The sequence below is a fragment of the Lithobates pipiens genome, unplaced genomic scaffold, assembly GCF_037356315.1.
Source record: "Lithobates pipiens isolate NorthernLeopardFrog02 unplaced genomic scaffold, aLitPip1_a1.2 Scaffold_22, whole genome shotgun sequence".
In the NCBI taxonomy this organism is placed as follows: domain Eukaryota; kingdom Metazoa; phylum Chordata; class Amphibia; order Anura; family Ranidae; genus Lithobates; species Lithobates pipiens.
This window is the reverse complement of record NW_027507784.1, coordinates 113,509,902-113,534,444: the sequence shown is the minus strand read 5'-3', so window position 1 is coordinate 113,534,444 and position 24,543 is coordinate 113,509,902. Positions and strand designations below refer to the sequence as shown.

Here is a 24,543-nt window from a genome sequence, read left to right as displayed (position 1 = left end):
AGGCAGTGTATTAATATATACAGTATCTCACAAAAGTGAGTACACCCCTCACATTATTGAAAATATTTTATTATATCTTGTGTACAGCTTCAGTGTAAATTTGCTGTCCCCTCAAAATAACTCAGCACACAGCCATTAATGTCTAAACCGCTGGCAACAAAAGTGAGTACACCCCTAAGTGAAAATGTCCAAATTGGGCCCAAGTAGCCATTTTCCCTCCACGGTGTCATGTGACTTGTTAGTGTTACAAGGTCTCATGTGTGAATGGGGAGCAGGTGTGTTAAATTTGGTGTTATCACTCTCACTCTCTCATACTGGTCACTGGAAGTTCACCTCATGGCAAAGAACTCTCCGAGGATCTGAAAAAAAGAATTGTTGCTCTACATAAAAATGGCTGAGGCTGTAAGAAGATTTCCAAGGCCCTGAAACGGAGCTGCAGCACAGTGGTCAAGACCATACAGCGGTTCAACAGGACAGGTGCCACTCAGAACAGGCTTCGCCATGGTCGACCAAAGAAGTTGGGTGCACATGCCAAGCATCATATCCAGAAGTTGTCTTTGGGAAATAGATGTATGAGTTCTGCCAGTATTGCTGCAGAGGTTGAAGAGGTTGGGGGGTCAGCCTGTCAGTGCTCCTACCATACGCCACATGCTGCATCAAATTGGTCTGCATGGCTGTTGTCCCAGAAGAAAGCCTCTTCTAAAGATGATACACAAGAAAGCCCACAAACAGTTTGCTGAAGATACGCAGACTAAGGACATGGATTACTGGAACTATGTCCTGTGGTCTGATGAGACTAAGATAAACTTATTTGGTTCAGATGGTGTCAAGTGTGTGTGGCGGCAACCAGGTGAGGAGTACCAAGAAAAGTGTGTTTTGCCTACAGTCAAGCATGGTCTGGGGCTGCATGAGTGCTTCCGGCACTGGAGAGCTACAGTTCATTGAGGGAACCATTAATGCCAACATGTACAGTGACATACTGAAGCAGAGCATGATCCCTACCCTTTGGAGACAAGGCCGCAGGGCAGTATTCCAACATGATAACAACCCCAAACACACCTCCAAGATGACCACTGCCTTGCTAAAGAAGTTGAGGGTAAAGATGATGGCCTGGCCAAGCATGTCTCCAGACCTAAACCCTATTGAGCATCTGGGGGGCATTCTCAAATGAAAGGTGGAGGAGCGCAATGTCTCTAACATCCACCAGCTCCGTGATGTCATCATGAAGGAGTGGAAGAGGACTCCAGTGGCAATCTGTGATGAAGCCCTGGTGAACTCCATGCCCAAGAGGGTTAAGGCAGTGCTGAAAAATAATGGTGGCCACACAAAATATTGACACTTTGGGCCCAATTTGTACATTTTCACTTAGCGGTGCACTAATTTTTGTTGCCAGTGATTTAGACATTAATGGCTGTGTGTTGATTGATTTTGAGAGGACAGCAAATTTACACTGTTATACAAGCTGTACACTCACTACTTTACATTGTAGCAAAGTGTAATTTCTTCAGTGTTGTCACATGAAAAGATATAATAAAAGATTTACAAAAATGTGAGGGGTCTACTCACTTTTGTGAGATATTGTCCATATATATATATATATATATATATATATATATATATATATATATATATTTATGGTCAAAGCCCTATGGCCGATACGGATATGAACAAATAGACTTTACCATAAGATTAACAACATGAAATGGACCTGAAGTGTGCCCTGGTCTAATGGTCGGTATACCAAAATAAGGGGGCATACCCTAGATTAGAAATTAATATTTGTGAAGAGAAATGAATTTGAGAAATGCCCTGAAAAGGGGGTGGGAGGGTGGGTGCCGCGCACCGGAAACCGACAAAGACCACAGGCGAGCGGGCTGGTTAAATACCCTCCGGGCTCCTCCCATAAATTCAGGCCACCACACTGGCCTTCCTACTTATGGTCAAAGCCCTATGGCCGATACGGATATGAACAAATAGACTTTACCATAAGATTAACAACATGAAATGGACCTGAAGTGTGCCCTGGTCTGATGGTCGGTATACCAAAATAAGGGGGCAAAAACATTCAGGTAGGGGTGTAGTTTTATTAGTTTTAGCTTAATTAGTTGAGCAAGTTTGGTGAATGCTTGTGCCATTTCCATCCAAGGATTGGGGATGTACCGGGCGAGGTAGGCAGGGTTCCAACTGCTTAGTCTCTCAATGACGTGACTTGGGACCCATGCCAACATGCTGCCAAGGGTGTTCAAATACTAAAGAGTGACCACGGTATGGACCGGGGTCGAGGTGTAGGCTGCGTAGAAGAACCCCATGTGTTTGGGAAACTGGCAGGTACACAAGTGTTAGCACGAAAAGGCAATAGGGAACTAGAGTTTACGCGTTCCGGTAGGAGTGACAGTAGGTAGTCGAGTATGGTTACTCGACACCAAGCACTGCCTTTTCTATAGAAATGGACGTCTATCCTGGAGCCAGATTGCTGGGTTCTTAGACACTGCAAGGTGGAGGATGAAATGGTGTTGGTAGCGAGCCAAGTGACGACTATGCAGGACTTGGCCTGCGGGGTTGCTGAAGGCCTGGAATGCCCATACTATGGACTTTAACTGGTGCCACCAAGATAACTGCAGCAGTCTGCGCAGGAAGGACACAACCGAGAGCGGCCAGACCTGGCTTCATCAACAAGGTGAGCCTTGGCCCAGTTGTCAGTGGTGAAAGCCACAGGCTGTCCTGTCCTGACATAACCCCAGATTCGAGAGGCTGTCATGACCGGGTATAGCTTGAAGAGGGAGGAAGTCCAGGTAAACCCGGGGTTTAGGAGTATCCCTGATGCCATGGTTCTGTAACCAGTGGTGGCCAAAAATTGCAGCGAAGCCTGTGGAGGCTGTGGCATCTGTCACTACCAGGGGTGACAGGGGCATCGTAGATGGTCTAAACATCGCTACACCAATCCATGCAGTAAGGAACCTTCCGACATTGATGGTCTGCTATTGCCACGGCATCTAAATTAAGGATCTGAGAAGGGTCCTGTGTCCGTGAGAGGAGGACCAGGAGGCGTGACATAAAGACCGACCCTGGGGAATGGCCCGTATTGCCGATTTGAACGTTCGTCAGGTAGTGTGTGTGTAGAACCTGGCTGCCAGTACTACCAACAATAAATTGGCTAGGCCATGGAAAACCACAAAGGGCCAGGTAGATGGCCGCTTGGATGACAAGACTGGGGAATATGCGAGGATTTTATATGTCCTTAAAGATGGCAGTTGTGATGGGCGAGCGTTTGCCGTTGGCTATGGGCGATGCCTCTGGATGCCTCGTGGTGGGGATCTTGCTGTATGGGCCGTAAAGACAGATGGCTCTCCAGGCCCTGTAAGGATAAGAAATGCTGAACGCTGGCTAGGTATAGCCTGAGCGTGTTACAGGAAGAAGCCAGTTGCGTGTGTCAACACGATCCTGGTGCAGGATGGAAGTTGAACTCAACTGTCCTAAGGGAGAGACAGACAGGAAACGGTGAGTGGCTTGTAAGAAAAGCCACAGGAGACAAGTGGTCAATTAAGTGCTGCTGAAACGACGTGTAGCCAGTTTGTGTGCCACTGAGAATGTGCTTGCAAAAGAATGATTGCAAGAAGTTATGCTAAGTCGCAAGCCTTGGCATGATTGCAAAAGTAGTGTTTAAACGTGTACTTGCGACAATTGCGCGGGAGTTTGTCACTGGAGATGTAATGGTAGTGACTGTGAGAAATTCGTGTTACCGCATGTGCTTTGCGAAGACTGCAGGAGTTGTGCTTGAACATGTGTTTGGATGCGTGCTTGCAACGATTGCAAGATGTTATGCCAAGATGCGTGCTTGCAACGATTGCAAGATGTTATGCCAAGATACGTGCTTGCAACGATTGCAAGATGTTATGCTAGGATGCGTGCCTGCAACGATTGCAAGGAGTCACACCAGGATGCGTGCTTGCCATGATTGCAAGATGTTATGCTAGGATGCGTGCCTGCAACGATTGCAAGAAGTTATGCCAGGATGCGTGCCTGCAATGATTGCAAGGAGTTATGCCAGGATGCGTGCCTGCAACGATTGCAAGGAGTTATGGTAAGATACATGGGTAGCCAGGTCGGAAAAGACAGAAGTGCATCCAGTCCTAACCATAAATCAAACAAATAAAATACTGCACAACCCGACACACCCAATTCTACACCCACAGCTGATCCAGAGGAAGGCAAAAAACCCCAGCAGAGCATAGCCCAATTTGCTACAACAGGGAAAAAATTCCTTCCTGATCCCTCGAGAGGCAATCGGATTTTCCCTGGATCAACTTTACCTATAAATATAAGTACCCCGTTATAACGTACATTTAGGAAAGTATCCAGGCTTTTCCTAAAGCAATCTATTGAGCCAGCCAGAACTGCCTGCTAGCAATGATTGCAATAAGTTTGTGCCTGGACATCTGCTTGCAATGATTGCAAGAGGTCTTATGCTCAAATGCGTGCTTGCAATGATTGCAAGAGGTCTATGCCCGAATGTGTGCTTGCAACGATTGCAAGAAGTCTATGTTTTGGATGTGTGCCTGCAACGATTGCAAGAAGTCTACGCTTGGATGCGTGCTAGCAATGACTGCAAGAAGTCTACACTTGGATGCGTGTTTGCAATGATTGCAAGAAGTCTATGCTTGTATGCGAACTTGCAACGATTGCAAGAAGTTTATGCTTAATGCGTGCTTGCAACGATTTGCAAGAAGTCTATGTTTGGATGCGTGCTTGCAATGATTGCAAGAAGTCTACGCTTGGATGCGTGCTTGCAATGACTGCAAGAAGTCTACGCTTGGATGCGTGTTCGCAACAATTGCAAGAAGTGTACGCTTGTATGCGTACTTGTACCAACTGCAAGATGTCCATGCTTGACTGCGTGCTTGCAACGATTGCAAGAAGTCTATGCTTGGAAGCGTGCTTGCAACGATTGCAAAAAGTCTACGCTTGGATGCGTGTTTGCAATGATTGCAAGAAGTCTACGCTTGTGTGCGTACTTGTAACGACTGCCGTGACTGTGACTGATGATGAACCGGACTCTGGAGCATGCACTGAAATGAGGCTAAAGCACTGGGGCACACCGTAACGAATCGGTGCATGTATGCAACTGGATTCGAAACGGAGCGCGGTACGTGGCGGTGAAATTATTTTGATTGCCATGACAGAGGCACGAATCGATCATGCCGCTGTTACGACTATCCGTTAATCGTGCATGCTCTGAAGCATGTACTGAAATGTGGCTGAAATACCTGGGGCGCGCCGAGACGAATTAGTGCACGATGCGACTGGATTCGTATCGGAGCGTGATACGTGACAGTGAAAATGATTTCCCATGAGAGAGTCATGGATCAGAGAACCGAAACCTGCAACCAATAATGAATCCTGACTCTGGAGCATGTACTGAAATGAGGCCGTAACCAACTGGGGCACATCGAAACGAATCGGTGCATCACGGATGCGACTAGATTCGAATCGTAGCGTGGTAAGTGACAATGAAATGAGTGACAAAAGTTTGCCATGACAGAGGCCCGAACCGGTCGTGCCGCGATTGCGACTGGCAACGAATGGGACTCTGGAGCATGTACTGAAATGAGGCCGAAGAATACCTGGGGCACGCCGAGACGAATTGGCGCATGGTAGATGCGACTGGATTCGTATCGGAATGTGATACGTGACAGTGAAATGATTTCCCATGACAGAGGCACGAATCGGTGCGCCGCAACCTGCGACTGACAACGAACGGGACTCTGGAGCATGTACTGAAATGAGGCCGAAAAATACCTGGGGCACGCCGAGACGAATTGGTGCATCGTAGATGCGACTGGATTCGTATCGGAACGTGATACGTGACAGTGAAATGATTTCCCATGACAGAGGCACGAATCGGTGCGCCGCAACCTGCGACTGACAACGAACGGGACTCTGGAGCATGTACTGAAATGAGGCCGAAAAATACCTGGGGCACGCCGGGACGAATTGGTGCACGGGAATGCGACCGGATTCGAACTGAACGTACTACGTGACAATGAAATGCTTCCCATGATAGAGCTACGAATCGGAGAGGACGCAACCTGCGACCTTCAACGAACGGGCTCTAGAGCATGTACCGAAATGAGGCCAACGCAACTGGGACACGTCGATCGAACCTGTGCGTTTTGAGAAAAGCGACTGGTTTCGATTCGAACGTAATAGGTGAGGTGAAATGACTCCCATGACAGAGACCCGGGTCGATTTAGCAACGAGTGGGCTCTGGAGCATGTACCGAAATGAGACCGAGCAACTAGGGGCACACCGGAACGAATCGGCGCATTTAGCGGATGCGACTGGATTCGAATCGGAGCGCAGTGCGTGACAGAAATGAGTGAAATGATGAAATGACCTACGTGAGCCAGCTATGGCAGAGGTACGAGTCGTTGTGCCGTGAGACACGACTGGCAACGATTTTGACTGTGGAACACGGTAACGAGACTACATAACAAGTTACTAAAACAGTGCAGTTTTTCCTACAAGCAATATCTACCGAAATGACGCCCGTGAAATGAAGGGCGCTGCGAAAATATTGCGTTTTGAGTGATAACAACCCGGTATCATAGCGAACGATTCAATATTTCAGGTTTAAACGACACTCAAAAATAGTACAGGAAGGTCAATCGAGACCCTTACCTGCGGCAGTCGAGCCGGCGACGTTGTACAAAACGAACGGGAAACGAAAACCACGAGATTTCTAGTAGAGAGACGTTTATCCGAATGGCAACGAAACACGAGCAGTTGGCCTAGTGACGTAGTGCCGCGCACCGGAAACCGACAAAGACCACAGGCGAGCGGGCTGGTTAAATACCCTCCGGGCTCCTCCCATAAATTCAGGCCACCACACTGGCCTTCCTACATATATTCTTTAATTGCCTTAATTCTTTTAACTCTGATTGGTTCCTTTTGCTTTCTGTGTTCTGTATTATAATGCATTATGTTGTATTTTATATTTATTATGTATTATTATACCTTACTAGATAAGCTCAAGAATGTACACATGGTAGGTCCAGCATAATTCCATGGTGGGAGAGAATGACATGACATGGCTGGTATTTGACAAGTCAGTACCGTAAGACAACACTTCATTCAGCTGGAAGCTGATGTTGTGATTATTTCAACAATATATCCCTATTACATTATATATCTTTTCATAGATGTTGTGCTTATTCTGACAGTGTATCCTTATTGACATTACACATCTTTTCATCTTCTCTGCTGTCACTCAGAGACATTCAGTGGCCAGCAATTCTCCTATGACACTTGTCAGAGCAATGATGGCCAACAGACGCCTCTGCTGCCTAGAGTGTTAAGCATTTTATATGAGAAGTATATGAACTACAAAAGGAAGATAGGTTTTTCGCACATGCCCCATATATCTGCTGTGGTGGGGTGGCACTTTTCCCCCGCCATGATAATACATCATTAAAAAAGGGACGAGTCCTAATGGCACAGTAGCATCAGCACATTCATAAAATATTGTTCAGCACTTCAAATATGGCATGCAGGGCAGCTATGCTGTAAGAGGAATTTTATCTTTGAAGACATATTTTATTTTCAGTTCTAACAGAAGTAAAAAATAGAATGCTTTTTCCATCTCTGACCAGTTGTACTTAAAACATCTTGTGTCACCGTAGATACAAAGAACACATTTGTTAGTGTGGTTTGTCCCATTTATTACAAACCACAAATTATATGCTTGGAACAAAAAAATTGTAAAGTTATTTGCACATAAAATAACAGCATTTACAATGTGTATGTTTAGTACAATGCTACAAAACAAAAAAGGGAAATTAACAAAAATGTAAAAAGTTTGCATATGAACAACTGCAAGAAAAAAAATTGAGAAAACCCCTAGGAGAGAAAAGGTGCATCCATTAAGGGCGCACAGGCACCACCCCCTCTCTCCAGCCACCCTCACTGTGAATAATGGATATCCATAGCCACCGCCACCACCCCTTATTCAGGCATCTGGCCCCTTTTCGGACACCTGGTGTCTGAATTCCAGCAGCAGGTGTGTATTTTTGAAGCACCTGATTAGAGCCATAGGCTCTAATAAGCTTCAAAAAAGTTGAACTGCGAGTGCAAAGCATTGCGCTCACAGTTCACCAGGTGTGTTAGAAAAGCAAATGAATATTCGCTTTCCTAACACTGAACCTCCTCTCCGCCAATCAGGTGCACGGGTCTGTTACCCATCACCTGAGTGGCTGAAAGGACAGGCGCTGCGATTGAACGCCCACCAGGAGGAGGGGAGGAAATGCACGGAGGACACAGGAGCCACTGTCTGACCCGCTGCAAGATCCCACCACTTGACGCTGTCACCCTGTGCCTGACTTGCCACTGAGACAGGGTAAGTGCCGGGCAGACAGTGAGCAGGCGGGGGGAGGTCATAGTGGCAACTTTTTAAGGGCACATTGCCACTATTTTATGGGCATGGTGGCAGCATTTGATGGGGCGCAGTGGCACTATTTGATGGGCAGAGTAGCAGCATTTGATGGGGCACAGTGGCAGCATTTGATGGGGACCAGTTGCACTATTTGATGGGCACAGTGGCAGCATTTTATGGGGCTTTTTACAACACAAACATTCTGTACATATATTCCATTACAATACTATACCCTAATTTTCTTGCCAAATGTTTACCACTGATAGAGAAGACTAATGTACACAAGAAGCAGTTGGCCTTTAACACAGAGGATGTATGTGGGAGTAATATGGAAATTTATTTGCAAGTACAAACGTGTATTATAAACAAGACCTGTAAGGAAACCCAATTCAGGATCACACATAGTCAGAAACCATGAAATCAGGCCGAGACAGAAGTACAGTTAAATCACACTTGTTTAATAATAAAAGTAAAAAGAACAAACGTAGTCAAAACGTAGCCAAAGTTCAGTAAGCGGAATGGATAGTCAGCCAAGCCAGAAGTCAGGGGTGAATGTAGTGGAACAGCAAGCAGGATCTGAAGCCAGAAGGGATGTCAGCAAAGCAAGTCTTGAACAGGATCGCAGGAGATAGTTTCTATGATGTTGACCAAGGCAAAGGCAGAGATTCTCTGGACTGGACAGCTTAAGTAGGCAGGACTGATGAGCAGGATATCATCAACAGCTGAGTAACTGCGGAGAGATAGGAGCTGGCAATTAGCCGACACCTGAGAGGCCAGCTCAGAGAAGGAGGGGCTGAGCCCAGCCCTGACACACAAAGAGCTTAGTATGCTTTTGACTTTTTTGATAAGTTAAAGGCCCTTGATCCATATCTCAAAAGCTGCCATAAGTGCAGTCTGGTAGAAGCCTCGTTAACACATTGCTTGGGGGAATGCCTCCATGTCTCACAATTCTTGCACAAAACTGTCCAATATCTAAATCTTATCCAGAGGATCAATGTATCCAAGGATCTTTTGATTTTCTCATTTAGCAATTGGTTTTCTGCAATTATTTTAAGGAGGTAGTAGACTGGATGCATACATGCCTGCTGCTGGCCTTTTAGCTATAAAGACAAAGAGAAAGACTAGTGAATAGAATGACTATTAGAAACATAACAGACAAGCTGACAGAACAATTCTTCAAAAATCAATCCCATTTATACCTTATTCCTTCATTATCTTATTTCAGGTACTTATATAGTGCTGTCAATTTACACAACTCTTTGCACATATATATTGTACATTCACATCAGTTCCTGCCCTCAAAGGGCTTACAATCCAAAGTCCCTAATTCACATTAGACATGTGCAAAAGGAAAAAACTTGTTTAGTTTCGCTTCGTTTTAATTTGTTAATTCATTAATTTCGTTTAGTTATATTTGTTAACTTCCTTAAATTCGTTTTCAGATTTTGTTTAGTTTTCTACCGAATTCGAAAAATCCGCCACATTCGAAAATATTTCAACCAAATTCGAAAATATTTCTACCGGATTCGAAATGATTTCAACATGATTCGAAATTATTTCAACCGCATTCGAAATGATTTCAACATGATTCGAAATTATTTCAACCGCATTCAAAAATATTTTGTGACCCGACTTTAGGGCCATGTATCTCGGGGTCACTTGGTGCTAGAAACTCCAAATTTGGAGTTTCTAGCACCGAGATACATGGCCCTAAATTCGGGCCACAAAATATTTTCGAATGCGGTTGAAATAATGTTGAATCATGTTGAAATCATTTCAAATGCCGTTGAAATCATTTAGAATCATGTTGAAACCATTTCAAATGCGGTTGAAATAATGTTGAATCATGTTGAAATCATTTTGAATGCCGTTGAAATCATTTCGAATCATGTTGAAACCATTTCGAATGCGGTTGAAATAATGTTGAATCATGTTGAAATCATTTCGAATGCGGTTGAAATCATTTCGAATCATGTTCAAATCATTTCGAATGCGGTTGAAATAATTTCGAATCATGTTGAAATCATTTTGAATGCGGTTGAAATCATTTAGAATCATGTTGAAACCATTTCGGATGCGGTTGAAATAATGTCGAATCATGTTGAAATCATTTCGAATGCGGTTGAAATCATTTCGAATCATGTTCAAATCATTTCGAATCCGGTATTGAGTCGAATTTCGGCCGAATTCGGTTGAATTCGTTAGCATTGTAATTCCGTAATTCGGATGCATCCGAATGTCCGAATAATGAAAATTTGTCCGAATTTCGAATCGGAACGAAACAAAATGCACATGTCTAATTCACATGCATACATACACATACTAGGGCCAATTAACCTACCAGCATGTCTTTGGCATGTGGGAGGAAACCGGAGAACCCAGAGGAAACCCACATAGGTACAGGCAGAACATGTAAACTCCATTAAAGCCCAACTTTGTAATGTGCAAAATTATCCCTTGCAGTGGGGCTGCGCCTGCTCATCAGTAAAAGTGCTTCTCTTCTCTCCTAGACTCAATGAACAGTTATGCCGCGTACACATGTCTGGACTTTCTGTCAGAAAAGGTCCGATAGTCTTCCCGACACACTTTCGACAGTTACAATGGACTCCTGAACGAACGGACTTGCCCACACACGATCGGACCAAAGTCTGTTCGTTTTGAATGTGATAATGTACGACAGGACTAGAAAGGGAAGTTCAATAGCCAGTAGCCAATAGCTGCCCTTGCGTCGTATTTGGTCCATTGGACTAGCATACAGATGAATGGTTTTCCCGATAGAAATTGATTCCATTTGACAGATTTGAAACATGTTCTATTTCTAGGTCCGTCTGAATTTTTGAAGAAAAAAGTCAGATGAAGCCCACACATGATCGTAATATCCGACAGAATGATTCCGTCTGACCTTTTCTTCCGGAAAGTTCGGTCAGGTGTACGCGGCATTAGTCTTTCTGTGTGGGTGCAGCCCCACTGCAAGGGATTATTTTCCAATCTCAAGCTTTACCACTCAGGCACTACAAGCAATTGTACAACTTTCTTGTTATACAGCTTAGTACTCAAGCTCTCAGAGAAACTTTGATAAATTTTCAAATACCTGACAAATAATAATTTTTGTTTTTGTCTCTCGTCCTTGGCCAGCCTGGGACTTCCCCTATAAGAACAGGAAATTATTTCACTCGTCAATAACTCTTTTGCTCAGACATTCTAACCGCCCCTACCCCCAGATCAAGAGAGCTCACACTCAACAAGGAAACTTCACATTAGGCTGCAGATTCACAGGACTTTGAATTTTAGCTGTTCATACCATACTTTGTTATACTTTTCCTCTTTCCTTCTTTTTTTCATGTTTGCTAATACTTACATATAGTATATTTGTCATTCTCTGACAAATATTCTTTGAAAAATTAAAATAAAATGATGTTCCACCCCAACAATTGTATTCCCTAATCTAGTCACTATGTGCAAAGATGTGACATTCTTGTTGTTTAAAAAGGAACAGCTGATCTATTTTATGGCTGAACCATGAAGATGTCATACTTACCCCTTGCGCAGGTGGTCAGACACTATATCTGGCCTCTTCTTCACCTATAGCAGCCCCCTTTACCATAAGTACCATAAGGCAAGCAGGCTCACCAGTACTTGGTTCCCCCCAGGACTTATACATAATGCTATAGTGCCTGGCTACCACGCCAGAGCATGCACGGTCTGAGCAAATCAAAAAGTTACCTGCGTTTGGCAGACAGGCAAGGTTCAAAATAGTAGAGACAATGGGGGTTATTTACGAAAGGCAAATCAACAAGTGCAAACTACAAGTGCAAAGTGCACTTTAAATTGCACTGAAAGTGCACTTGGAATTGCAGTCGCTGTAGATCCAAGGGGGGCATGCAAGGAAAATAAAAAACAGCATCTTAGCTTGCATATGATCGGATAATAAAATCAGCAGAGCATGGGAGAGAGGATTTGGAAATGAAGATATATGAGTGTATAAAGTTTAATATGCATATATTGAAAGGCATAAGTAGAGAAATGTGAATACTCTACTTAAATTGAGAGCTAATAAGAAATAAACTATGCATTTATGCAATTGACAATATGTAATGTATTACATGTTCCTCCTTTGGATATAAATAAAAAATATAAAAAATAAAAAATAAATCAGCAGAGCTTCCTCTCATTTCAGATCTACCTATCAGATTTACAGTGACTGTACTTCCTTGTGCCCTTTAAGTGGAATTTCAAGTGCACTTTGCCCTTGTAGTTTGCACTTGTAGGGCAAAGTGGATTTGCCTTTCGTAAATAACCCCCAATGTCCGAAGTCAAAAGGCAAGCATAATTCAGGGAACAGTCATCATCTGATCTGAGGTCGTTAACATGGTGATCCAATCTAGCAGGGCAGACAAACAGGTAGCCTAATCAGGTATAATACACTCTATCACAAGCATAAGACTGCAAGCTTGGCTGGCTTATATCAGGTTTGGTCTCCACCCAGAGTCTGACCACATCAATAGCCTTGCAGGTGGACAGACAGACAATGAGAATGCCATAGCCAAAACTAGGATGCTGGAATGAGGACCAGGAGTGCTAGACGCTCCTGACAGGAGAAATAGCAAGTTGTGGGATAGGAATTTATTGAGAATGCATTATTTTGGAAGAGTGCATAAGTACTAGGCTTTATTGGTAACCAGTAGAAGAATGGTTGCAAATGGAACATGATCTCTCCAAATTTAGGATGAAATAGGTCCCCGTTGGTGTGCCTCCAAAAAAGGTCATAGATCCATAAGTAGCAGAGTGCTTAAGGGAGTTGTAAACCCTCAGGGTCTTTCACCTTAAAGTGGTTGTATAGTCAATTTTGGGACTTTTACCTACATGAAAGCCTATAATAAGGTTTACCTGTAGGTAAAAAAAATCTCCTAAACCGTACAGGTTTAGGAGATATTCCCCTCGCAATGCGCCGCTGACTGCAGTGGCGCATGCGCACAGGGGATTCTCGGCTGAAAGTCCAACAGACGCCAGACCCTGCCGGAGGGAAATCTCCCGCACGCATGTGTGGGAGTAACGATATCGCGGCTCCGGCCACTCACAGCGCCTGAAGAAACGCAGAGGGAACATGTCAGCTCCCTCGGCATGGATCGGGCCAGATGTCTGGGCCTCGTTCTAAGGTAAGTATTTCATAGTGAGCTAGTTTGCGGTGCATACTAGCTCATTATGCCTTTTCCTTTGCAGGTGAGTAAAAAAAAAAAAAAAACTTCAGCGGGTATACAACCGCTTTAATGCATCGATAGCAGAGCAGCTATTGGCTCCTGCTGCTGTCAATCAAATTCAATGACATGGGAGCCGTGCTCAGGGCCGAGTCCAGCTGTCTGTCAATAGATGTAGCAGCAGGACACAGGAGCACACCCACATGAGTGCCCTGAGGGAGAACGGCTCCCCAATGAGGCACTCGAAAAGAGGAGGAGCCAGGAGAGTTACTGAGGGACCCTAGAAGAGGGGGATCAGGGCCACTCTGTGGAAAACCAACTGCAAGGAGGAGGTAAGTATGACATGTTTGTTTAAAAAAACAAAACAAAAAAATTAACCTTTAGATATCCTTTAAAAATACCCTTCAACCACTCATGGAATTACCTGCAAGCAATAAGTAGAGCAGCTGGAGTTTACTACATCTTGCAGCATGCCATGAATGTTATCTAGTTTACCCAATAAACCTAAATAGTTTCAATATAGCAACCCATCAAGCTTATAGCCATGCTGTATGTTACATTTTGCTGAGCCAACAGTAGTAGGTAAACACAAACAGTCTCCCAAAATAGCATTATAAAGAGATTTCAATGTCATCAACCTGGGTAGGAAGATTGATGTTTGTGATATTATGTATTTAATTTAGCCAGTGTAAATCTGGCTACACACAGCTTGCTTTTTTTTTTTTTTTTCAGCCCTTTGGCACAAAACTCACAGGGGACACAGGGGACACTCATAAGAAGAATAAGTGATTAGAGTTGGTGGGGGACTCCAGAAGAGGAGGTAAGGGGCTGCTCTGTGCAATACCATTACACAGAGAGGTGGGTTTAATATCTTTTTTAATTTAACTAAAAAACAAATTAGCATTTAAAAACACTTTATTTGATTCTAATATATATTTTTCTTTCAATAAGCCCTTGACCTTCTATCTTATGTTGTGGTTTTGATATTGTTTTATATTACAGCGTTTACTGTATAAAACAAAGAGCAATATGCAAATTTGCAACCATTCTGAATTCACTTGCACTAGCCCTCTGACCTGAATTAAAATGTGTCGGTATATTGCACATTCTTACTGCAAAAAGCTTTTTAAATAAACTGAATTTCTCATAATTGATGTATCTTTTAGATTATTTCAAAAATTTAACCCCTAAAAAAGAAACTGTTCTATAAAAATTAATTTCTATTAAGTTTCAGTGCAGATTGATAAATCTAATGAATATATAACTGTAAAAAGCACTGGAAATGTATAATAAATTTATGAATTTAGGAGACTTTAAGCCAAGGTTATTCTGGAGGGGTATGTCGAAAAAGAGTTGCTGATTCATTGTATTTCTCCATACAGGATTAGCGATGTTCATTTTACTTGTAGCATTGCATGTCATTTTCAGACCTGAGTGTCTTCTGGTGACTGCAGGCGATCACCCAGTAGAGCTTTGATTTAAACTGGAAGTGACACAGTTGCGTGAATGTGAGCTTGTAATTTTGCAAGTAAATGACAAAAATTCACCTGCAAAGTCTGCATTCCGAGCTCTTAAATCGGAATGTTTAAATCTTCAGCACAGTCTGAATTGATGCGCTTCTGGGATGCAAATTCTAAAACCATTTAAAACCATTTTACTACTGGCAGAGTGCATGACTTCTTTTGACAGTTTTGCACTTATCACCAAATTAAATATAATGGTGTAAAAACGTTATAATAATTCACACATTAATCCATCCTCTGTGCCTATTTACATTAGGTGTATTTTATTCTAAAGAAATGAAGTAAAGCTTAACCCTTTCATGACTAAGCCTATTTTTGACATTTGGTGTTTACAAGTTAAAATCCATATTTTTTGCTAGAAAATTACGTGGAACCCCCAAACATTATATATATATATATATATATATATATATATATATTTTTTTTTTTTAGCAGAGACTCTAGAGAATAAAATGGCGATTGTTGCAATATTTTATGTCACACGGTATTTGTGCAGCGGTGTTTTCAACACAACTTTTTGGGATAAGGGACACTTTTATGAATAAACAAAAAATGAAACAGTAAAATTAGCCCAATTTTTTTGCATAATGTGAAAGATAATGTTACGCCGACTAAATAGATACCAAACTTGTCACGCTTTATAATTCCACGCACTTGTGGAATGACGACAAACTACGGTACCTAAAAATGTCCATAGGCTAAGCTTTAAAAAAAAAATTCCGGTTACCAGGTAAGAGTTGCAGAGGAGGTCTAGTGATAGAATTCTAGATTCTGACCATCGCGGTGATACCTCACATGTGTGATTTGAACACGGTTTACATATGCGGGCCCGACTTCTGTATGCGTTTTCTTTGCTGCGCGAGCTCGGGGTGACGGGGGCGCTTTAAAAAAAAAATTCTTATTTATTTTAAAATTAATAAATAGTTTAAAAAATATATATATATATATTTTTTTTTGATCACTTTTATTGCTGTCACAAGGAATGTAAACATCCCTTGTGGCAGTAATAGGTGGTGACAAGCAGGGGTCAAGTCCTAGGGAAAAAAGTGTGGAACTCCAAACCAAGATCCACTCCCCCACCAAAAAATAAATAAAAATGATACACTCATATGCACAAACGCTTCAAAAGTGGTATTTTTTTCATCCAATTTTCGTATTGTGTGTATGAAGCTTAACTGTTAGTACATTAAAAAAAAAAAATCCTCAAAAAACATAAATAACGTAATTCTCTGAATAATCAGCATTCATTCAATTGTGCTTCCATGCAAATGTGAACATCATGTTCTGATCTTTATTGGGGAATTTTATTTTGTATATAGAGTGTTTATGTGGTGAGTTTACACTTTTCATTGAACAGAGTTTGGATAACACAGGGTTAAACGGAAAGGTCATAAATTAACTGCACATTATCTGGACAGAATGCTTAGGGAGATAGTGATGTGTTCCTACTTAGGAGATATATGTTAGCTTGGGGGGCTGCAAACTCTGCAGGGCTCCAACACGCACTCGCTGCTATTCCAACCCTTCACATATTTCCACATAAACTTCCCTCCTGGCATTAAACTTTGCCAGGTATTGTGCTCAGCTTACCACCTCAAACTGATGTTCCTCCCTCAGCTCACCTCTCTCCCTGCATGTCCTGTGAGCAGAATAGCTGTGCTTCTCCTCTGGGTTCTCACATCATATGGCACTGAAGATAGAGGAGGGGGGATTCAGCGGGACACACAGAGCAAGTATGCAGGAGACTGGGGGGGGGGGGGGGGATGAGGAGACAGAAAATAAGGAGGGGCCAGCGGGGAGGAGCGCATCACAAAAGGTCTGACTAAATACAATCTCTTAGCAGCAGGGACCTGATCTACCCATCAGCTAGCTGTGACTGACAGGTAGATCAAAGCGGAAGCTGTCATGGGTCCCCCTACTGGCAATGCCTGAATGGTCAGGTGTGCGGCACTTACTATTGCAAGCTGTGTGCACCTGCCACACAGCTTGCATACTTCAAAGTCTTGCAGGACATGGCTGCTAAGGGGAACTGAGTTCCTGTTGTGGAAAAAGTACAGGAACTCTGTTCCCATGCGTTCCCGCAGGACTTGAGCCCTGGTGACAAAAGACCCCCGATCCCTCCTTTACACTTCAAAGTATTCAGATCGCCATTTTCGGCGATTCTGAATACTGTATTTTTTTTAAAACCAGCGCCATTGGCAGCCCGAGTAAACGGGAAGTGACGTCATGACGTTGCTTCCATGTTTACGATTAGGAGACTGGAATGAAGATGCTTACGGCTTCAAGCCAGTCTCTCCCTAGCCACCAGAAGCAGCGGATGTTCAATCGGGGCTCCCGATTGAAAGGGAGCCCCGGTAAGAGCGGGGGGAGGCAGCGGGAAAGGGGATGTCCCCTCCTGCTCCTCCGTCATAACAGCCGAGAGGCTTTTAGCCGCATCGGTTGTTATGGCTGGAAAGCCGATTGCCGGCTCTAAAAAACGGTACCGGGATGATGCCCGCACCTGTAACCCCCGAAAGCCAAGTACGCACATCTGTGTATGCTCGGCGGGAAGGGGTTATAAGAAAATCTATGCTGGAAGAAATACAACAGCTGCCATTGCTAACCTCCTTTTGAAAATGCCAATTGCCTGACTATCTCTGTCTTTAATATATTCTAAATCAGTGACGTAAAACACATACATGAGGAGATATGATGATTATCATATCTCCCAGAGAAAGTCACGAGATGTGACAAAACCGGTAGGAGGAGTCTGACTGTCTGATGCACAAGGAACTAGGAAGTGCTGTGGAGAAAATAGGACAGGGGAAACACCGTTCCCTGGGACTGCAGACCGAAATACAGGTGACCATTTTACCCTTTCACACCAGCACAGCTCATTGCGGTTTTTAATGTGATGAGTTTTTAGTTGCCATTACATCTTTTTAAATGGAATTACACTATTGCACGACTCTATTATTCCATATGAGGTGATCTTTGAAGATACCAGATGGTAGTTGTGGTTTTATTGATCAGCGTTCCTACCAGGAGGTGGAGTGAATATGGGATCTGCGTTTACCACTAGCCAGCCACTATATGGATGATGACCATCTAAGCTGTTACCATTTACTACAGGCTTGTTTTTAAAGTCCTTAGGGTGAGGGCATACCTAAAGGGGGAGTGTGCACATTGCATGAAGACGCCATTTGTTTCACCTTTTTTCTTTGATACATTTATGGACTTTTTCTTGCTTATCAATATTGAGGACTGTACATATACACACTGAACACTTGCATTTTTTTCATCTGCTAATGAGCACCTGCACTATAATTGGGGATGTTTTACTTAATTATCTGTTTATTTATTTTATATTACCATTTTTAGAGTTTTAGTATATTGCATAATTCTTAGCGCTGAACATTGGGTATACATGTTTATGTTATGTTTATTAGTTTTTGGATTTTTTTCATTTTTGAGTTTTTAGCTTTGGCAGCTCACAAGGTTTATAAATATATCAATCAGAATTTGACCAGCCCTGTTCATCAGAAGTTGATTATTTAATTGACTTCTGTTGAACGAACAAGTTGGAAAAACAAATTTAATCAGCAGCTGCAGCCTACTGATCAGAGTATTCTGATAGCAGCAGGACCCAGGGAGAGAATTCCTGCATCCACACATCTTGATCCCCATTGCTGAACAAAAAAATTAAAAATAAAGCCACGCCCCCTCCTCACAGGTTTTGACTGACAGTAGCAGGAGCCTATGGTTTGTTTTTTATGCATTAAAGGAATGCATTAGGGTAAAAAACATTTTGACTTTAGAACCACTTGTGTTACGTTTGATCTAAAATATGATTTATTTTTATTTTTATTATAACATTGGAACAGCATTCAGACACAGAATTTCTCAAACAAATGCTGTTGGATACAATGGGAATGTAGATACTATTGTTGTATTCAATTTACACAGTTTGAATAGGCTATTGTCTCTATAGCTACAGTAAACAGGTAAGAGAGGGCCACACCAGAGCCGATGCACGTAACCTGCGATCGCTCCACCCAAAGAAAGAATGGAGATCTGTCAATGTAAACAGACAGATCTCCGTGCTTTCAGGGGTGAGGAGAGCGATCAGTTGTTTATACTAAGTATGAACAATGATCGATCTCCTCACCCAGGCAGTCCCATCTCCCCATAGTTAGAATCACTGCCTAGGTAGCACAGCTAACCCCTTGATCACCCCTACTGTTAACCCCTTTCTTGCCAGTGACATTTACACAGTAATGAGTGCATTTTTATAGCACTGATCGCTGTATAAATGCCAATGGTCCCAACAATGTGTCAAAAGTGTCCGATCTGTCCGCCATAATGTTGCATTCCTGATAAAAATCGCTGATCACAGCTATTAGTAGTGAAAAAAAAAATAATACTAAAAATGCCATAAATCTTTGCCTTATTTTGTAGACCCTATGAAATTTTGCGCAAACCAATCAATATACGCTTATTGCGATTTTTAATAACCAAAAATATGTAGAAGAATACATATCAGCCTAAACTGAGAAAAAGAATAGCTTTCTTTAAAAAGAATTGGGGATATTTATTATAGCAAAAAGTACAAAATATTGTGTTTTTTTCAAAATTGTCACTCTTTTTTTGTTTATAGTGCAAACAATAAAAACCCACAGAGATAATAAAATACCACCAAAAGAAAGCTCTGTTTGTGGGGAAAAAAAGGATGGCAATTTTGTTTGGGTACAACATCGCATGACTGCGAAATTGGCAGTTAAAACAACGCAGTGCCGTATCGCAAAAAATGGCCTGATCATTGAGCAGCCGAATCTTCCGGGGCTGAAGTAGTTAAACAGCAAAAAAAGATATATATCATATACTGTATACCTCAGTACATACGTACGGTATATGTATTTTATTTTTGGGTTCTTATTGTTATATTGGTTTTCTGTTTTTTTAGAGTAGTTGGAGGACTTCGACAATCAGTCAAACTGTATTAGATTTTTTTTGTCACTACACATTATGCATAGATGTGAGATGGATGTGAGGCAGGCAGGCAGGACATCCATCTCATTTAATTGTATCCCACAATTTGGACACTTTTCATCTTTTGATTTGTGTGTTTGTGATGCCATAAAAATCAGAGAAATTGTGTAGTGATAAGTATATAAAATTTTCTAGCATATTCTTTTTATAATTCAGCAGTTCAAATATTTCCATTTACAAGCACTGTGATGGCATACCTCAACCACATTTGCACATATAAATAACTATAAAAAACCCTGTATTGAAACTGCAAGCACCATTATGTGAAGTTCAGGCTGGATCAACATTTCCTATCTGTTTACTAGGAACTAAAACAACACTCGACAGAGCATTTCTAATGCCGCGTACACACGATCAAATAATCAGGTGGAAAAGTCCGGCAAACTCAAGTCCGCCGGACAATCCCCCCGTGTGTAGCCTCTGGCATACTTTTTTGACCCGAAAGTACGGCGGACTTAGAAAGTAGTTTTGCACTCCAATCTTCCCGCCGGACTTGCATTAGCCATCTAATTAGTAAATAGAGTCCACCTGTGTGTAATTTAATCTTAGTATAAATACAGCTGTTCTGTGATGAGGTTTGTTAGAGAACCTTAGTTAACAAACAGCATCATGAAGGTCAAATAACAAACCAGACAGGTCAGGAATAAAGCTGTGGAACACTTTAAAAATCGGGGTTAGGTTATAAAAAATATCCCAAGCTTTGAACATCTCACAGAACACTGTTCAATCCATCATCCAAAAATGGAAAGAGTATGGCACAACTGCAAACCTACCAAGACATGGCTGTCCACCTAAACTGACAGGCCAGGGAAAGAAAGCATTCATCATAAAAGCAAGCTAAGAGGCCCATGGTAACTCTAGAGGAGCTGCAGAGATCCACAGCTCAGTGGCAAGAAGAAATCCATTGTTGAAAGAAAGCCATAAGAAGTCTAAGCAGTAAGAAGCAGTTTGAGAGAAGCCATGTGGGAGAAAACAACAAACATGTGGAAGAAGGTGCTCTGGTCAGATGTGTGGCAGAAAATTAACACTGTGCATCACTCTGAACACACCATCCCCACCCTGAAACATGGTGTTGACAGCATCATATTGTGGGGATGCTTTTCTTCAGCAGGGACAGGGAAGCTGATCAGAGTTGATGGGAAGATGGATGGAGCCAAATACAGGGCAGTTTTAGAAGAAAACCTGTTAAGCCCCGTACACACGAGAGGACTTATGTCCGACAGACTTCCGAAGGAGTTCTGCCGGAGTTCTGCCGGAGTTCCGACAGAGTTCTGACGGACTTTTCGAATGAGCGGACTTGGCCACACACAATCACACTAAACTCCGACGGATTCGAACGTGATGACGTACGACTGGACTCGAATAAGGAAGTTCATAGCCAGTAGCCAATAGCTGCCCTAGCGTCGGTTTTAGTCCGTTGGAATAGCATACACACGAGCAAATTTTTTTCGAAGGGACCAGGTCCGGCGGAGTTCCGTCGGGAAAATTTAAAGCATGTTCCATATTCTAAAGTCCGTCAGACTTTGGTAAATCAAAAGTCCGTTGCAGCCCACACACGATCGAATAGTCTGTCGGAATCAGTCCGTCGGACTTTGGATGTTGAAAAGTCCGCTCGTGTGTACGCGGCATTAGAGTCTGCAAAAGTCTTGAGACTGGGGCAGAGGTTCACCTTCCAGCAGGACAATGACCCTAAACATACAGGCAGAGCTACCACAGAAGGGTTTAGATCAAAGCATATTCCTGTGTTAGAATGGCCCAGTCAAAGTCCAGACCTAAATCCAATTTAAAATCTGTGGCAAGACTTGAAAATTGCAGTTCATAGACACTCTCCATTCAATCTGACAGAGCTGAGCTATTTTGCAATGAAGAATTGGCATTAAATGTCACTCTCTAGATGTGCAAAGCTGGTAAAGACATCCCCAAAAAGACTTGCCTCTGCAACTGCAGCGAAGGGTGGTTTTACAAAGTATTGACTCAGGAGGACTGAATACAAATGCATGCCACACTTTGCAGATAATTATTTGTAAAAAAAATGTAAAACCATTTATCATTTTCCTTCCACTTCACAATCATGTCACTTAGTGTTGGTCCATCACATATAATCCCAAACAAATAAATTTACATTTTCGGTTGTAACATGACAAAATGTGGAAAATTTCAAGTGGTATGAATACTTTTTCAAGGCACTGTACTTCCCACTGACCCCTGATGAATTATTTTTAGCTGGGGTTCCCGGAGATCTGAAAATTATTGCAAGAGTTAGTTGGGATTATACAATTGAGAATGGCTGATTTAGACCAAGACATTGGTATGTACTTTCTGCAATCTCAATTCATTAGCAAAGTTATGCAATTTTTTTCTTTTGTTTCTATAACTATATTTTCCAAAGTATCTGTAAGGAAATATGTGTTCCTTGACCAGAGATGATTTTTCTTTTCATATTTCAATAGGAATATTACAGCTGGAATTTGATTGTTTGGTTAATAAATACAAGAAACATTTATTTTAGGCATGTATTGATAGGGCTAACTGTAGCTTGTTCCAAGGAGAAGAAGATCTGAATGCTGCCTCAGTTGGCCTTTGGACTGTCTATGAGGTCTATATATGCCTCTTTGAGACTTTATAGGCAGTCCAGTGCCCAACTGAAGGACTGTGCATGGTATGCTGGCAGCACTGATGCTTTTTGAAATTGCAAGACAGTGGCTTAGTTATGTCAGCCTGATGCAAAAAGTGCTGTTACTCACAGAAGTAGAAACTTTGCAAAGATTCAGCCAAATAATTTTGCTTACACAATTTCTACACACACTTTTCTATAAATAAAAACGCAATGGAATACCTTTTTTGTGGCAGTCATGTGACATGCCTGACGAAGGGTTCCTGCATGACTCCGAAACGTTGCCCTCTCCTTGTGTTGTGATCATGTTATAAATAATCCATTTGGCCGCCACTTTTGTGGTGTGCTGACAAATATCTACTTGAACCAGTATCCAGCTGGTTGTTGCTGCAGCACCAAAACTTCGAGAACTTATCCAGGAATGTGTGCCATGGGACTATGAAGTATTGCTTGGTCCTCCTCTCCCAAAGAAGAGGGCTTGAGGTGAAGGTGGAGTCTTCAGAGGATGTTACAGGTCCCAGGAAACCTTGTAGAGTAGAGACTAGAGTGAGCGTGGCATGGTGTTCTGCAGTTCCCAAGTCAAAGAAGAGACACAAAATTACCATACAAAGACAAATCTGTTTATTTACCCAGTGGGGTCAGTAATAAATTGTAAGGGGTTATTTTTGAAAGGGACTGGCAGGATCACCAGGTATGTTATGACTTTAGAAGACCTCTTAGAGACTGTAGGGCTTTGCTCTGATTACAGAGGGACTAATGTTGGCCGTACATGTTTCAATAAATGATTGATTTATTTTCTGATCGATCTCCGATCAGAATAATTGATCTATAGTTTACACCCCATTTGATCAATATATCACACATGAGGAAGAAGGATTTTGATCAACAGTTAATTAATAAATCGATATAATGTGGTTGTAATCTCATAATTTGATTGATCAAAATATGATTGTATGCATGTATGATGTATTGACTCAGTTTGATCAAATCTGATCCAAATCAAGTCTAAATTTATTGGAAGAAAAGTTATGACTATTCAATTATCTACAGATTCAATTGTTTTGATCAAATCACATATTGATCGGGTAATAAAACCAAAGTGTATGCAGACACAATAAGAAAAGTAGGAGGTCCACCCTAAAGTGGACCTTCCGCTCATCGGAACCCTCCCCCCCCTCCGGCGCCACAATTGGCACCTTTCAGGGTGGAGGGGGGTGCAGATACCTGTACAGTACAGGTATCTGCACCCACTTCCGGGATAGCTCTCTGCGGAAAGGGGCGTAATCTACGCCCCTTTCCGCAAGGTCCCGCCCCTTTCCGCAAGTGCCCCGCTGCCTGCTGGGAAACACACAGATCCCAGAGGCAGCGGGGACCGTCCTTATTGCGCAGCGCGACTCGCGCATGCGCAGTAGGGAACCGGGAAATGAAGCCGAAAGGCTCCATTTCCTGATTCCCATACCCAAGATGGCGGCGGCAGCACCCGAGAGACGATCTAGAGATTGGCTTCGGGTGCCGACATCGCGGGCGCGCTGGACAGGTAAGTGTCACTATTTTAAAAGTCAGCAGCTGCAGTATTTGTAGCTGCTGGCTTTAAAAAAAAAAAAAAAAAAACGCGGAGTCCCGGCGGACTCCCGCTTTAATTTAAGGGTACCATACACTGTAATGCATTGCAAGCATTGTTTAGATGTCAGTATGTCTTTTTGAATTCAGCAGTATCCATTCTTAGGTTTACCCTCCGCTTGCTCTTGTTGTGAT

General features: G+C 42.5%; 1 long non-coding RNA gene across 1 annotated transcript; it reads right to left on the bottom strand.

Moving 5' to 3' along the window:
• Window positions 1-8,865: 8,865 nt before the first annotated feature.
• LOC143925436 (uncharacterized) lies at window positions 8,866-23,337 on the bottom strand. The gene is made up of 3 exons (XR_013261978.1): window positions 23,011-23,337; window positions 11,520-11,576; window positions 8,866-9,528 (listed from the first exon to the last, which is right to left on the bottom strand). It is a non-coding gene; the product is annotated as an uncharacterized LOC143925436 (long non-coding RNA).
• Between the last annotated feature and the right edge of the window lie 1,206 nt (window positions 23,338-24,543).